The sequence below is a fragment of the Ceratotherium simum genome, chromosome 11 (genome assembly GCF_057802395.1).
Source record: "Ceratotherium simum simum isolate JZ-2026a chromosome 11, ASM5780239v1, whole genome shotgun sequence".
Taxonomy (NCBI): domain Eukaryota; kingdom Metazoa; phylum Chordata; class Mammalia; order Perissodactyla; family Rhinocerotidae; genus Ceratotherium; species Ceratotherium simum.
The window spans coordinates 41,748,248-41,763,398 of NC_141910.1; positions in this window are offsets into that span (position 1 = coordinate 41,748,248).

The window sequence follows — 15,151 nt, forward strand, 5'->3', positions numbered from 1 at the left end:
AACTGCCATGACAACTTTATTCTAAAAAGGTGATAATTTTGGATTTAGTTATTTTAATTATTATTAATAATTTAAATGATACAATGCACGGTAATATATATGTTATAATATAATTAAGACAATTATAGATATATCTGCATATAGTACATATATTACACAAACGTATAGAGAGAGAGAGGCAGAAAGACAAAGACCGAGAGAGAAGCAGAGAAACAGAGAGAAAAAAGGTACTGGTGAAAAGTCCGTCTTGCTGTGTGTCAGGAAGCCAGGAAAAGGGAGACAAGTATATAAGGAAGAAGCGATAATATAGGCACTCTCTTAAGTTGCTAACAAAGCAAGTATTTTGGAAAAGCCCTGCTGTGAAAACAGTGCCTGGAAACACGCTGTTATTATTGACACAGAGGTATTAATGTGATGAAAGCCAAGAAATTATTGTGATATTGTTTGGAAAATCACATTGAATACTGCATGTTATTTCATGAGGGAAAAGTCATATTTTGTTTTCTTTTTGAACTCTGAAAATATATTCTGCTAATCCGAAATAAAGAATCATGATTGAAGTTCCAGTTTAAAAAATAAGCTACTTATATTTTCTAATATCGTAATTGAGAGAATTTTGATACATGTGCTCTTTCTTTCTTTTTTCTTTTTCTTTTTTTTGCCAAAAACATGACTCCAGAGTTTTTAAATAAGAATTTCCACATAAGATGAGAGTGTTTATAACATATTGGAACAATTTTGTTCGCTTTCCTTTTCCATCCAGATTGATTCAAAGAAAAGGGTATTAGAATAAAAAAAGTCGTGCTCACATTTGGATGATTATTTATTGAACATTGGGCAAGGTCTGTCTAAGGACAAGGACAACTTTGGCTCTAGCAGTGACTTCTGAAAAGCATCCAGGAAAATGTTCAGAAATACATAAATGGTGTGTTATAAAATCCCCCAAGATGGCTCAGTACGTCATAGGTTATGTAACTATATATTTTCACACCAACATTCCAGTGGTTGCGTGAATGGCAGAACATTGTAGGGGTAGAGAAACTTAATGTCTGAGACTGACATTTCCATCACAAGAGTAATTTTCTGTGCAAGACATTTAAATTTCTGTAAAATTAGGCCATTTGATGAGTTCTTCAAAACCTCTTCTAGGTGCAAAAGGAATGTCCTAGTTTTCTTTATTTGGATAAACAGATAGTATTTGCATTTTGATGTAAAATTAAATCATATTTATAGACGGTATCCATAATTTGGAAATAGGTGAGTGACAGCCATGAGCTATTTGCAAGTGAGCAAATTTTCAAATCTCGTTTATTCTACATGTCCCTCAATGTTTTAGCTCCAAGCTCGGAACAAATGAAACCATCTGGAAGCGTCCTGTAGTTGTCAGTTCTTTTCCAAGCCACCTCCTCCATTGAGATGTATACACATGATAAATTAAAAAAAAAAAAAGTTAATCATCTTGCACTCATCATCCATTAGTCAACATTCATTGCATGTATTCATGCCTTGCTGCATATTTGGAAATTTTGGAAAATGAGTCATTGAACTGATTTCCTATCTTTGGTAGTCTTGAATTCTCCACTGTCAAAGTGGGCAGATGGGAGAATAAAAGAACACTTTAGTAGGAGAAAATAAGCAGATTAAGTTGAATTTCAAAGAAATATAATGGCACGTTGATGACTATCAGAGGATGGATATCAAAAAAATTATATGACTCTATTTTCAAAGATTGTGCGAATATTGAAAAATAATCCAGAGGTCGTGTTTATACCTGTATTATTGGTACTGCTTATGATTATTATGAAATTTTTTAAAATTGATTCTGTCTTCGATTCTTCCAGTCTCTCATGCTTGAAAAGTGGTTGATATGGTATAGAATATATGAGAATTAAAAAATTAAAAACCTGACATTAAAAATCTGAGTGATTTTTTAATGCAGAGCCTAAAGGGCACAACTTGTATATCGAAGGCCACTAGAAAGGCAACAGATGATTATCCCCAGGAAAAGAGAAGCTACATTGTGAAGGGGAGAAACAGGCTGAGAAACTACAAAACTTCCCTTTCAAAGTTGCAAAATTAGCACAAAATTTTAGAAAAGGTATGTGTTTTGTTCATCATGAGGAGGAACGTATTGAAGCTCTATGCTTCCTGCTTCCCTGGCCTCTAGATGCTAAGCAGTAAAGGAACAAGGGTCCTCAAAAGCTGCGCCTCTCAGGACTCTCTTTGTTGTGCTCCCTGCATTAACTGGGGTCAAGTAGCTGGGCCTGCCCAGGCACAGGAAGATTGTGAGTGGGAAGTGTTTGAGTTCTTTAGAGAGATATGTTTTATAAAAACTATTATTATTAGAGCTATTATTAAAGCTGAGCTCTGGTTTTAGCTGATGTGTTTCTGGAGGCGGTGGGTGGGCAGCACCCACTTTGCCGCCCTGCCAGTGGCACTTCACCTCCTCCTGACTTTCCTCCCTGCACCCTATCTCAGGTCTATTGCCTTTAGTTTCCTCACTTTCTCGAGGAGCTCACCCTCCCTGCTTCTCACAGAAGGTCAATCCCCAGAGAGGGAGAAAATCAGTCAAGAAATCTCAGAAGAACAAATCAAAGTAGTAATTTTAGGAAAAATAGCTGGATTAGCCCGTGGTAAATGGTTTTTTTACATAGTTTGCCTGGCGCACACATTCATTACTGTATGTCTCTCCCACACACTGCAGGAGCCCAAAGGTGTCAGCTGGCAATTAGTTTAAATTTTCTTACATCCTCCAACTGCCTCTTAACCACCTGCCTTGGGCTATAAGATGAGCACTTATCAATTGAATCTTGTCTTAATTTATTCACACACAACTTGGCACATGTACAACTTCTACACACCCAAGGCAGCCCATTATATAGAAACTTTTTTGGATTCTTTTCTTTCTGTCTTCTAAAAGAGGTATTTGAAATTACATTTATGATGTCCAAAATTTGATGTCCTCCTACATACATTTTAATTGTAGCTTGCGCCTAGAAAGACTCAAAATGATAATTGAAGCATATATGGATATAGGAAAAAATATGCCAGTAAGAGTTGGTTCCCATAAGAAACTCTGAAATGAGATTTTCCCAACAAAAGACTCAACATCGATGTTGAATTCTGCCATGTTTACCACACTACAGTTTGTAGAATTGGGTATTTTCTAAATTTCAGACAGTTTGAGATCATTATTTCAAACAGTACCCGGAAATACATGAAATTAGTCTCCTTTTCGTGTAAGTTAAGCAACATGGTACAACATAGTCCTTAGAGTAGCATTTACATGATGAACTCTCAGGTTGACAAGAGGAGAATTTTTAGAGGTCATTTGCCCAGCCCTCTCAGTTCAGAGATGAAGGAACTGACAACGGAAAGGTGAAGTCCCTTCTAAATGTCACTTAGCTGTGGCACAGCAAGGACCCAAATTAGGGTTTTCTGAGTCAGTGAATTTCTCTTTACTACCCCTTCCACTGTCACATTCTATTAGTTTTATCACTTTTGAGATGCGGGAGAAAAATTCCTAAATGAAAATGCAAAATTTAATGTTAAATTAAAACAACTAATTTTCTTAGTTTAATTTTAAGATGTAAATATTTTATTTTATTTGTTATTATTTTTTATTGAAGTATAATTGACATACAATATCCTATTAGTTTCAGGTGTACATCATAGTGATTCAATATTTATATATGTTATCAAAATGATCACCATGATAAGTCCAATTACCATCTGTCACCATAAATAGTCATTACAATATTGTTGTCTATATTCCTTATGCTGTGCATTCCATCCCCATGACTGACTTATTTTATAACTAGAAGTTTGTACCTCTTAATCCCCTTCACCTATTTTTCCCACCCCCAAACCCCTCCCCCCTCTGGTAACCACCAGTTTGTTTCCTGTATCTATGAGTCTGTTTTTGTTTTGTTTTGTTTTTTAGATTCCACATATAACTGAAATCATATGGTATTTGTCTTTCTCTGTCAGACTGATTTCACTTAGCATAATATCCTGTAGGTCCCTCTGTGTTGTTGCAAATGGCAAGATTTCATTCATTTTTCCATTCCATTGGGTGTATATATACCACATCTTTTTCATATATTCATCTATTGATGGACACTTAGGTTGTTTCCATATCTTGGCTATTGTAAATAATGCTGAAGTGAACATAGGGGTGCATATATGTCTTCGAATTAATGTTTTCATTTTCTTTAGATAAATACCCAGATGTGGAATTACGGGATCTTATGCTAGTTCTATTTTTAATTTTTTGAGGAACTTCCGTCTTGTTTTCCATAGTGGTTGCACCAATTTACATTTCCACCAACAATGTACAAGGGTTCTCTTTTCTTCATATCCTTCCTCGCCAGCACTTAATATTTTTTGTCTTTTTGACAATAGCCATTCTGACAGGTGTGAGGTGATATCTCATTGTGGTTTTGATTTGCACTTCCCTGTTTACTAGTTGTTTTAAAGCCTTGGGAACTCTGTAGTTCCTCTTTTGTTTTAGATTAATGTATTTTTATGGCAAAACATGTAAGATGATTGGACAAATTTTGAAAATACATAAAAAGAGAAAAAATAAATACAGAAAAATATATAAAAATAAAAATCAAATTCCACAGGGAACCACTGTTATTTTGATGTAGTTCTTTCCAATTTTCTCTCCCACTCTTCCATCATAAGTATGTGTGAATATATTTATACATGTACATATGTGCAAACATGTAAATAACATTGAGTTGATATTGGAAAAATAATTTTCTATATTGATTCTTCCCCTTAGTTCTTGATCATGAACATTTTTCCATGGCTTTATACATTTTTAAAAACATTTTTTAAATTATATAATACGTTACATTCCATTTGACCAAAATTTCAAACCGTCTCTCATTTCAGATATATTGTATGTTATATTTATCTTTTTTTTTCTCGTTTCCAGAAGAGACATAACACCTACTATGGAATAATATACTACATTACTTAAAAAGAAATTAGTTTGTATTTACAAAAAAGTCTAAAACCTCCCAACTCAATTTTGCATTGTATTTTGATTGCTGTGCTCATTTCTACCCAAAAAGCCTTTAAATCAGGATTGAGGGGCCAGCCCCGTGGCTTAGCCGTTAAGTGTGCACGCTTCACAACTGGCCACCCGGGTTTGGATCCCGGGCGCGCACCGACCCACCGCTTGTCTGGCCGTGCTGAGGCCGAGTCCCACATACAGCAGCTAGAAGAATGTGCAACTATGACATACAACTATCTACTGTGGCTTTGGGGAGAAAAAGGGAAAAACTGGGAGGAGGATTGGGAATAGATGTTAGCTCAGGGCCAGTCTTCCTCAGCAAAAAGAGGAGGATTGGCATGGATGTTAGCTCAGGGCTGATCTTCCTCACAAAAAAAAAGATCATGATTGAACCCAAGAAAGAGTGATTATTCTTCTCTCACTAGGAGATATAAATGCTATAATGGAACTCTTATGGCCAATAGGAAGAGGGAATGAACATCTTACATTATAAAATAAATAAAAAAAGAATTAGCTGTGGAGTCTTGAGAAATAGCTAGATCAGTGCACCGATAATCCAGGAAAAAGAAAAGCTTTGAGAAGTTTTAAAACAGATTTAAGTTCTGATTGTGCAAACTGAAGAAATGGTATTGATAATGTTAACAAAAATGTCATTGCCTCTATAATATGCCAAGCTTGGTGTTAAGTAACGAGAACAAAAAGTGCACGAAGTATGATTCCAGTCATCAAATAATTCACATCCTAATAGAATATGCCAATATACATACCAGTGACCACTATAAAGTTGTCCAATCTAATAATGATATTGTGGATATATGCAAAGTGGTGTAGAATGACAGAAGAATGATCAGTTAATTTTGACTCATGTTTAAAGAAAGATGTAGAAGACTTCCCAGAAGGAAATAGTTACAAATTACCTGAGGGGTGAGAGATAAGATGTTCCACAGTGAAACTGTTATGAATAGATAATAGGTTGTGCGCTGGAGGAATAACAGAAGGTTCATTCAGCAATTTCTTCAACAAAAATGTATAGAACACATACCATATATTAGATACTATTTCAGACATTAACAACAGAAATGTCAACCAGACAGTCAAAGCCCTTACCTTCTGAAGTGAAAGAGAAAGTCTTGGGCCTAGAACTTAGTGTAAATTTGGGGCCTAGAGATATAACTTTGAGAGTGAGTCATCAGAACATAGATTTTTATATAAAACCACAGTTCTAGGTGAGATTATCTAAGAAAGGAGGGAAAGCATGTTTAGGAGAACAAAGAGCTAATGTGAGACTTAGGGCTCCATAACATGTAAAGGTTGGGAAGAAAAGGCAGAAGTGCTAAAAAGAAACTGAGAAGAAACGGCCAGTGAGTAGTTCAGAAACTGTCCAAGAAAACCATGACAGTGAGGAATCCCAGAAGACAGGTGAAGAAAGTGTTTCCAGAAGGACAGAGTGATCGGCTGGGTCAAATGAAAGTATATCAAGTGAGACAAAGACTGAGAACGTACCACTGCATTTAGCAATCATGAGGTCATTGGTGACTAAAGATTTATTTTGGTGGACTGTGTATATCATCTTAACTAAAATCACCTTCCAGAGGGATCTTAATCTCCTAACAAGGTAGAAATTGCACACCATCAAATAATATTGAAATTTTGGGTAAGATGAGCTCTGGGTGTTTAATATTGGATCTGATAAAATGGCTGTCATTGAAGACATTGAGAAGAGGGTTTTCATTGGAGTATTGAAGAAGAAGCTTGATTAGTTTTAAGAGAGAAAGAGAGTTGGGCATTAAAGACAATAAAGAGTATGAATAACAATTTCTTAGAATTTTTCTGTAAAGAGAAACAGAGTGCAAAGGATTAAAACAGACATGATAGAGGGCCCCCGGTTTCCCTTACTTCAACCATTGCTTCCGTTCCCTGTGTTTTTTTCCCCTTTCCCTTTTTTTTGCTAAATCTCCCACCCTCGAAGCTTGTCTAACCAACAAACCACAGGCTTACCAAATAGCTCTTGGAAAAAAACTGTTTGATAGTTATTGGGATTCGTTGTGCCAATAATACCAAATAGAAGGAATGAAAAACTGGAACAATCTGCAACTGACCTAACAGCAATTTTCATAGGAGTTAGAGGTGAAAACTGCTACCTGAGCTGAACCACATGACCCCTTTCTTATCCTCCCCCTAAAAAATCCTACTTTGACTCAGTGAGTTACCTGGTCTTCAGATGCTCCCTGATATGCTTCAGATGAATAAAGCCTTGAACTTCTCCTCGAGTTACCCAAACTATTTTTTCCCTTGGCAAGAGAAATGAGGCAGTAACTGGAGAGAGATTTGCTCTCCAGAGAGGCAAATAAAGATGAAAGACATTCCTATTTGTTTCTAATGAGAACAATTCTACAAAGAGGGAAAGATTCCAGATGTATATGCGAGGGAGTGAATAATTGCAAAAGAAATGTTTATGTATCCAAGAAGAGGCAGGATCCAGTCAAAAGGTAAAAAGTAGGAAGGACCAAGGCGAGCTTACCCATTCTTAGAGGAGGAAAGTAGAGAATACCAATGCAGACGGTAAGAGGATTTGGGAGTGGAAAGATAAGGAAATTCTCTTCTGATGGCCTTTATTTGCTCCACGCAATAAGAGAAGTCATTATATACGAATGAGGAGAGAGGAGGAGAACATTGGCATTTTAAGGAGAGATGAGAAGGTAAAAAATGGTGTTATTCTACATCATTAACATCTAATTTATTGAGTTATGATCCTGGAGTTTGGGCTTGCGAATTGCCTGGGGAATGTGAGAGGATTAAAAGGTATTGCTCAGAGACCATTTGAGATGCTGTGCTGGGGAAACACTTTAGATTCAGATAGTGAATGGCATAAAAAGTGTTTGAATGTGATTTTCCAACCAATGAGGACACATGCTTTTTAAACAAGCACAGTCAAGATCAGTTCCATTAGAAACGAGCTGCTGCTGTATAATAACTTTTTGACAATAATTTGTTCGCTTTATGATAACTTTTTGACAATAATTTGTTCTTGAAACACATTTATCCAATTTTCTCTGTAAAATAATGGTGATTATCACTGTAAGAATAAGAAAGAAATAATTTGTATAAGTGTATACCTAATAATTACTTTTTTGAATCTGGTTCCATAATAATTTATAAACCAAATAAACTCCTTTTAATTTCTTAATTGCATATTATTTTCTCATATGTGCCTTGCATGCCATTTGAAAATAAGAATATCTGGAAACAAATTAAGTCCTATATTTCTAGTGAAGTGTGTTTCAAAACACCATTTGTTTCTGATCACAAAAATAATACATGCTAATTGTTGATAATCTGGAAAATATAAAATTTACAATCAAGAAAATAAAAATTATCCATAATCCTATACAGAGGTATAAACATTTTAATATTTATAGCATATTTTATTATATAAATTTATCATCATTTATTTAATTGGTTATATAGGTTATTAACAGACGTGAATTGTATTTGTAAAGGAATTTGCTAATGAAAATTGGAGAAGTGGGAAAGGGGGTTGTATAATGGCAACCCAAGAGCAGATACTTTTAAAAACTATAGCGTATTAGACAAATAAAAGAATGTAAAATTATAATACCAGCATCCAAAGATTTAAAAGATTTTATTATGGTTTTCCAGAATGCAGCTCGTCTATCTTCTCCCACTTTAAGTCTCCCGCATGACCTGGACCCAAATCAGGAATAAGCCTTGATTCTCTCTGAATCATAGAAAAACATGTATTGTATTACTTGGGGAAACCTCAGATCAAATAAAACCAGGTCAGGTTAACCATATGGCAGTGTTTTTGAAGCTTGCCGCAAGTTCTTTTATCAATACAGCTTATTATTGTGACACGGCAAGGTTTTCTGAGTCAGTAAATGTGCATGAACTGGGCCAAGGTTTTGATATTTTAAAGAATTTTTAAAATTAAAGCGTCATATACAAGATACAAAGAGCAAAAGTGGTTTTAAAAAATAACATCTGAAACTACCTTTTCTCTTCAAAAAGTTGTTACTGAATCCACAGGATTTGAAAAAAATAATAAACGTAGGGAAAAATAGATTCCCATCAAAATCACTTATCCTCAAGGCAATTATGTCCATGTTTAAAATCTTAAGACAAAAAACCTTTAAGGTTTCCTGTATTTTTTGGCCTTAAGGTGAAATTTGATATTATAATAAGGCAATCTATTTTGTTTGTGGGTTTTTCCCCTCTCGCTTGTCAAAATCACAGACTTCATGAAGTACAGAGACAATAACATCAACGTCTGCCCAGAAAAAATTAAGTTCAGAGAGAGAATTGTCTAAGAGCAAAATAAAGATTTCAAGGTAATTGTACTTGTTTCCCTATCACCCCACTTAGGAGATCAGTAGCTAAGAATAAAGAAAATAAACAAATATGGAAAATTTGTGAGAAGAAACGTTCTTTCCTTTCTCTTCTAGATAGTGTCCTCCTAGTTCTAGATGCTGGACACACACTTGGGCCTTATCACAGGGATGGCCTAATCAGAATGAAGTGGGTCTACTGAAGAGTGCTAGACCCAGTGATTGGTCAACCACAGAATGATCAAGTCACTTGCCAAAAGATGTGGGAATGTGCAAAACATCAAGCAATAGGGAGAGTTTTGATTTGAGTAGACTCTAAAAGAATGTTAGAGTTTTGAACTGAGTTTTAGCAGTAAACTAGTAGAGTGATTTTCAGGAGCAAGGACCAGTCACAGGCAGCAAGGCAGGATTGTATTCCTTAAACAAACCAAAGAGATGTGCTCAACCTACAGTTCTGAAGGGGTTCATATGATGGGCAGGGGCTTCTGCAAGCAAGATAGACACTCAGAGAAACATGAGTTTTAAATGGAGATTGAATATTGATAAAATTTAAGAAGTGAAGATTTTATAGAACATATTGTCTTATGATTCAATACGTTTAAAAATAATTAAAAATTAACATGTCTTAATACTTGGAAATTAAGAAATATTTTTGATAAGGCTTGAATGAAAAAGGAAACAAATGTGAAATTTTAAAACATCTATAAATCAATTAAAAGAATAAATAATTGTTCATACTTCTTACCAAAATCTATGGAGAAAATAGTAGTCAGCCTTTAGTATGAAAGAAACACAGAAAAATAATATTAAAAATAATATTAAAATATTATAATAAATAATTTAACATTAAAAATCAAAATAAATTGAAAAGAAAGAAATAATAAAAATAATAAACTGAAATAAATGGAAAAATGGCAAATGTATTAAAAACTGAATCTTTGAATATTTGAATTAAATATATTAATTATATAAACCTCTTAAAGATCTGATTAAGGAAAACAGAGATAGCAAAACAGGCAAGCTTATAAATATTTTGTTTCAAGTCATAATGCAGATCCTGACAAAATTAATAGAACTAAAGGAGAACATTATCTGCAAATCTATTTTAAAATCTAAAAGAAATACATGGTTTCCTAGCAAAGTATAAATTATCAGAATTAACTCAAGAAGTGAAAGAACTTGAATATGCTAATTTCCATGAAAAATTTGGAAAGAAGATCAAAGTTTTAAACATGGAAAAGAAACTAGGACCAGATGTGTTCACAACTGAGCTTTATTTAACTGTTAAATAACAGATCATTCCAAAGTTATTAAACTTTTTCATTCAAAGGCAAATGAAAGCTCTCCAGTTTATTCCGTAAAGCCAACTGTTTGTTAGAGTACCGAAAAAGAAAATGCTATTCATTTACCTCTTTCGTGAATATAGAGACAGAGACTCTTTCTAAAAATTTCAAATAGAATCCCTCAAAGTGCCCATAGATCATTATAATATGATCAGAAAGGGCTAATTCTAGGAATGTCAGTGGGTAAAACAACAAGAAATTGATCAATGTAATTTATTAAATATATAATCCAAATAAAAGAGAAAAAATATGATCATACAAATAGATGTCAAAAAAGAATTTGCTAAAATCCAGAAGTAATTCCTAATAAAAATAAGAAAAGAAGGAAACCATAAATATGACAAAACTACTTATTAAAATATGATAAATACTATATTTTAATGATGAGATATTAAAATAATTTTATTTAAAAAATCAGAAATTAGGTAGGGGTGACTCTTACAACCATTATTATTTAACATCGTCTTAGGCATTCAAGAAAATATAATAAGTCAAGGATAAAAAATAACTGGTATAAACCATAGAAAAGAAAAAATATTAACAGATTTCTTGTTACTAAGACATTTACATACACACATTTTTAAAAATAGAAAACCCATGAGTCTCTAGCACAAATGCAAACCAATATACAAAAAACACTAGAATTAACAAAAGAATGTTTGGTGCTATAGAATAAATGGGACTCTCTATTTTTTAGCTCCTTGCCAGTATCTGGTTCATTGAGAAATTGAGCATTTAAAGATGCCGGATATACGTCTTACTTAACTTTAATTATATACTAAATTAAATGAGGGCATAACCTTATCAAATGCTGGAGCAGAAAGTTACTTTGAAGATTTTCTATTCCAATACTTAACATACGGAAATCCCTTCTATAATCACAGAAATGACCACCAAGCCCATGCTTAAAGCATGCCTAGCTACAGAAAGCTCCTCACCTCACAAAACCTATGTTCCACACTGAGCCGAAATTCCATCACAATTCCCACAATTTCCATCTACAAGCCCCTACTCTATTGTCTGAAAATTTGTTACATATACTTTAAACAGCTATCCTTTTTCCGTCTTTCACTGACATCTAGTCTAGCGTCAAATCAGACTCTCTTATTTCAACAACTATCATAGTGAAAAAATAAAGAGTGCTACTGCTGTCTTTGCTATTTTTTGATATCATCTGTGAAAAAGCAGATGTTGGTACAGAGCTCGTATTTGAAGACCAACTATGCAACGCTTGACAGATGGGGCCATTGTCTGCAGAGTCTTCCATAGCTGCCTCTTCAGTTTGCATCACCCTTATTGTTTTATAAGCAGGGCTGATTGAGGTCAATTTGAAAATCTTAGTCCATCTGATTCACTAAGACTTCGCCATAAGGCTCAACATTAAGTACTCAAATATTCTGATCTTTCTGCTTTGCCAGATTGGAGATGACATTGGGGAATCAGTGTTCAAAATTATATTAAGAGAAAAATAGGATTCCAAATTAAGGAATGCCCTAGTTAATGATGATGATGATGGTGGTGGTAGTGATGATGATGGTGATGATGATGATGATGATGCACATTCTTCTCCTACAATAGCATCACTTTAAAAAGTGAAAAACTTTGGCTCAAAAAGAAAAGTAACTCAGTGCAAGTTAACATATTAACCTAGAAGTTTTAGAAAACACGCCTTCAGTTTATCATACTGAGCTGTTGGGTCAGACTACAAAATTTAGTTCAGATGGGAAAAGTGGAAAGAATGATGACTCCAGACTTCATTACTCCTGAACCAGCCAAAGGTCATAAAAGAGATCAAGGAAACAAGTGAGCAAGTGTAGTGTCCCATTGCTCCCCAGTTCTTCACAGAGGCCCTTACAAAATTCTGATTCCAGGGCTGCTTCCTTGGTACAAAGAATAATCTGCTAGATTAGAGGATCTCAAGACTGTGGGCTTCTTTCCCCTTATTTCATACCATTAGTTTGGAGGAAGGGGCAGATCTGCATTCAAGGGTTCACCCTATTACCATTTAGGGAGTTGGATTTTATGCTCGTGAGACATACTTCCAGTATGTTTGTTCATACTCCAAAGAAAATGTTCCTATATTTCAATAAACAGAAATTTAAGCTTACATGATTCCATAGACTATTTCACCTTCTACAGAAGATTTGACCATAGCCTATCATGTATCAACTCTGGACAATCATCCTGATTCTCATAATTGAGTGGGTTTTTTTTTAATATTTATACCTTTTTGCCAACCTCTTCCTATATCCCCCATCCCAGCCTCTGGCAACCACTTTTCTATTCGGTTTCTGAGTTGCACTTTTTTTTTTCAGATTCCGCATATAAGTGATACCATGCAGTATTTGTCTTTGTCTGACTTATTTCACTTAGTGTAATACCCTCCAGGTTCATTCCTGTTGTCACAAATGGAATGATTTCCTTCTTTTTAAGGCTGAATAATATTCCATTTGCTGCATTTTCTTTATCCATTCATCCATCAATAGACACTGAAGTTGTTTCCATACCTTGACTAACATGAATAATGCTGCAATGAACATAGGGATACACAATATGTAGCATCTTCAGATTGGCTTATTTTATTTAGTAATAAGCACTTATGTTTTCTCCATGTCTTTTCATGGCTTGATAGCTCCCTTCTTTTTACACCGAATAATATTCCATTATCTGGATGCACCACAGTTTCTTTATCCATTCATGGACTGAAGGATATCTTGGTTGCTTCTAAGTTTTAATAATTATAAATAAAGTTGCTATAAACATCTGTGGGCAGGTATTTATTTGGACTAAGTTTTCAACTTCATTGGGTAAACACCAAGGAGCACAATTGCTGGATTGTACGGTAAGAATATAGTTTTGTAAGAAACCGCCTAACTCTCTTCCACAGTGGTTGTGCCATTTTGCATTCTCACCATCAACGAATGAGAATTGCTGTTGCTCCACATCCTTGCCAGCATTTGGTGTTGCCAATGTTCTGGATTTTGGCCATACCATCTGGGCCTGGTGCTTTCTGTTTTGGAGTTATTAATTATTGATTCAATCTCTTTAATAGATATAGGTCTATTCAGATTGTCTTTGTCTTCTTGTGAAGGTGGTGTCTTCACAAGATGGTGTCTTTCAAGGATTTGGTCCATTTCATCCAGTTTATCAGTTTTGTGGGTGTAGAGTTGTTCATAGTGTTCCTTGGTTATCCTTTAATTGTCCATGTGATCTGTAGTGATGCCTCCTCTTTCATCTGATATTAGTAATTTGTATCCTCTCCTTTTTTTTCTTAGTTAGCCTGGTTAGAGGCTTATCAATTTTATTGATTTTTTTAAAAAACCAGCTCTTGGTTTTGTTGATTTTCTCTATTGATTTCCTACTTTCAATTGCATTGCTTTCTGTTCTGATTTTTATTCTTTCTTTTCTTCTGCTTACTTTGGATTTGATTTGCTCTTTTTTTGTCTCATTTCCTAAGGTAGGCACATAAATAATTGATTTTAGATCTCTCTTCTTTTCTAATATATCATTCAATGTTATAAATTTCCCTCTAAGCACTGCTTCACTGTATCCCACAACTTTTGATAAGTTGTGTTTTTATTTTCATTTATTTCAAAATACTTTTTATTTTCTCTTCATATTTCTTCCTTGAACCATGAGTTATTTATAAATGAGTTGTTTAATCTCTAAGTCTTTGAGGTTTTCTAGATATCTTTCTAAGTGATTTCTAGTATAATGCCACTGTGGTCTGAGAGCAGACATTGTGTGATTTCTATTCTTTTAAATTTGTTAAGGTGTGTTTTATGGTCCAGAATATGGCCTTTCTTAGTGAATATTTTATATGAGCTTCAGAGGAATGTATATTCAACTGTTATTAGATGAAGTAGTCTATATATGTCCTTTACATTCAGTTGATTGATCGAGTTGTTGAGTTCAACACGTCCTTACTGATTTTGTACCTGCTGGATAAATCCATTTCTGAGCGAGGGGTGTTGAAGTTTCCAACAATGATAGTGAATGCATCTATTTCTCCTTGCAGTTCTATCAGTTTTTGCCTCATGTACTTTGATCTTCTGTTGTTAGGTGCGTACACGTTAAGGATTGTTATGTCTTCTTGGAGAATTGACCTTTTTATCGATATGTAATGCTCCTCTTTATCCCTGATAACTTCTCTTACTCTGAAGTCTGCTCTGTCTGAAATTAATATAGCTACCCCTACTTTCTTTTGATTAGTGTTAGCATAGTATACCTTTCTATATCCTTTTACTTTAGTCTTTATGTGTCTAAAGTGGGTTTCTTTATAGTTTATATAGTTGGGCCTTGTTTGATCAACCCTGATAATCTCTGTCTTTTAACTGGTATATTTCTACCATTTATCTTCAAATGATTATTGATATAGTTGGATTAATATCTACCATATTTGTTGTTTTTTATTTGTTGAATTTGTTCTTTGTTCC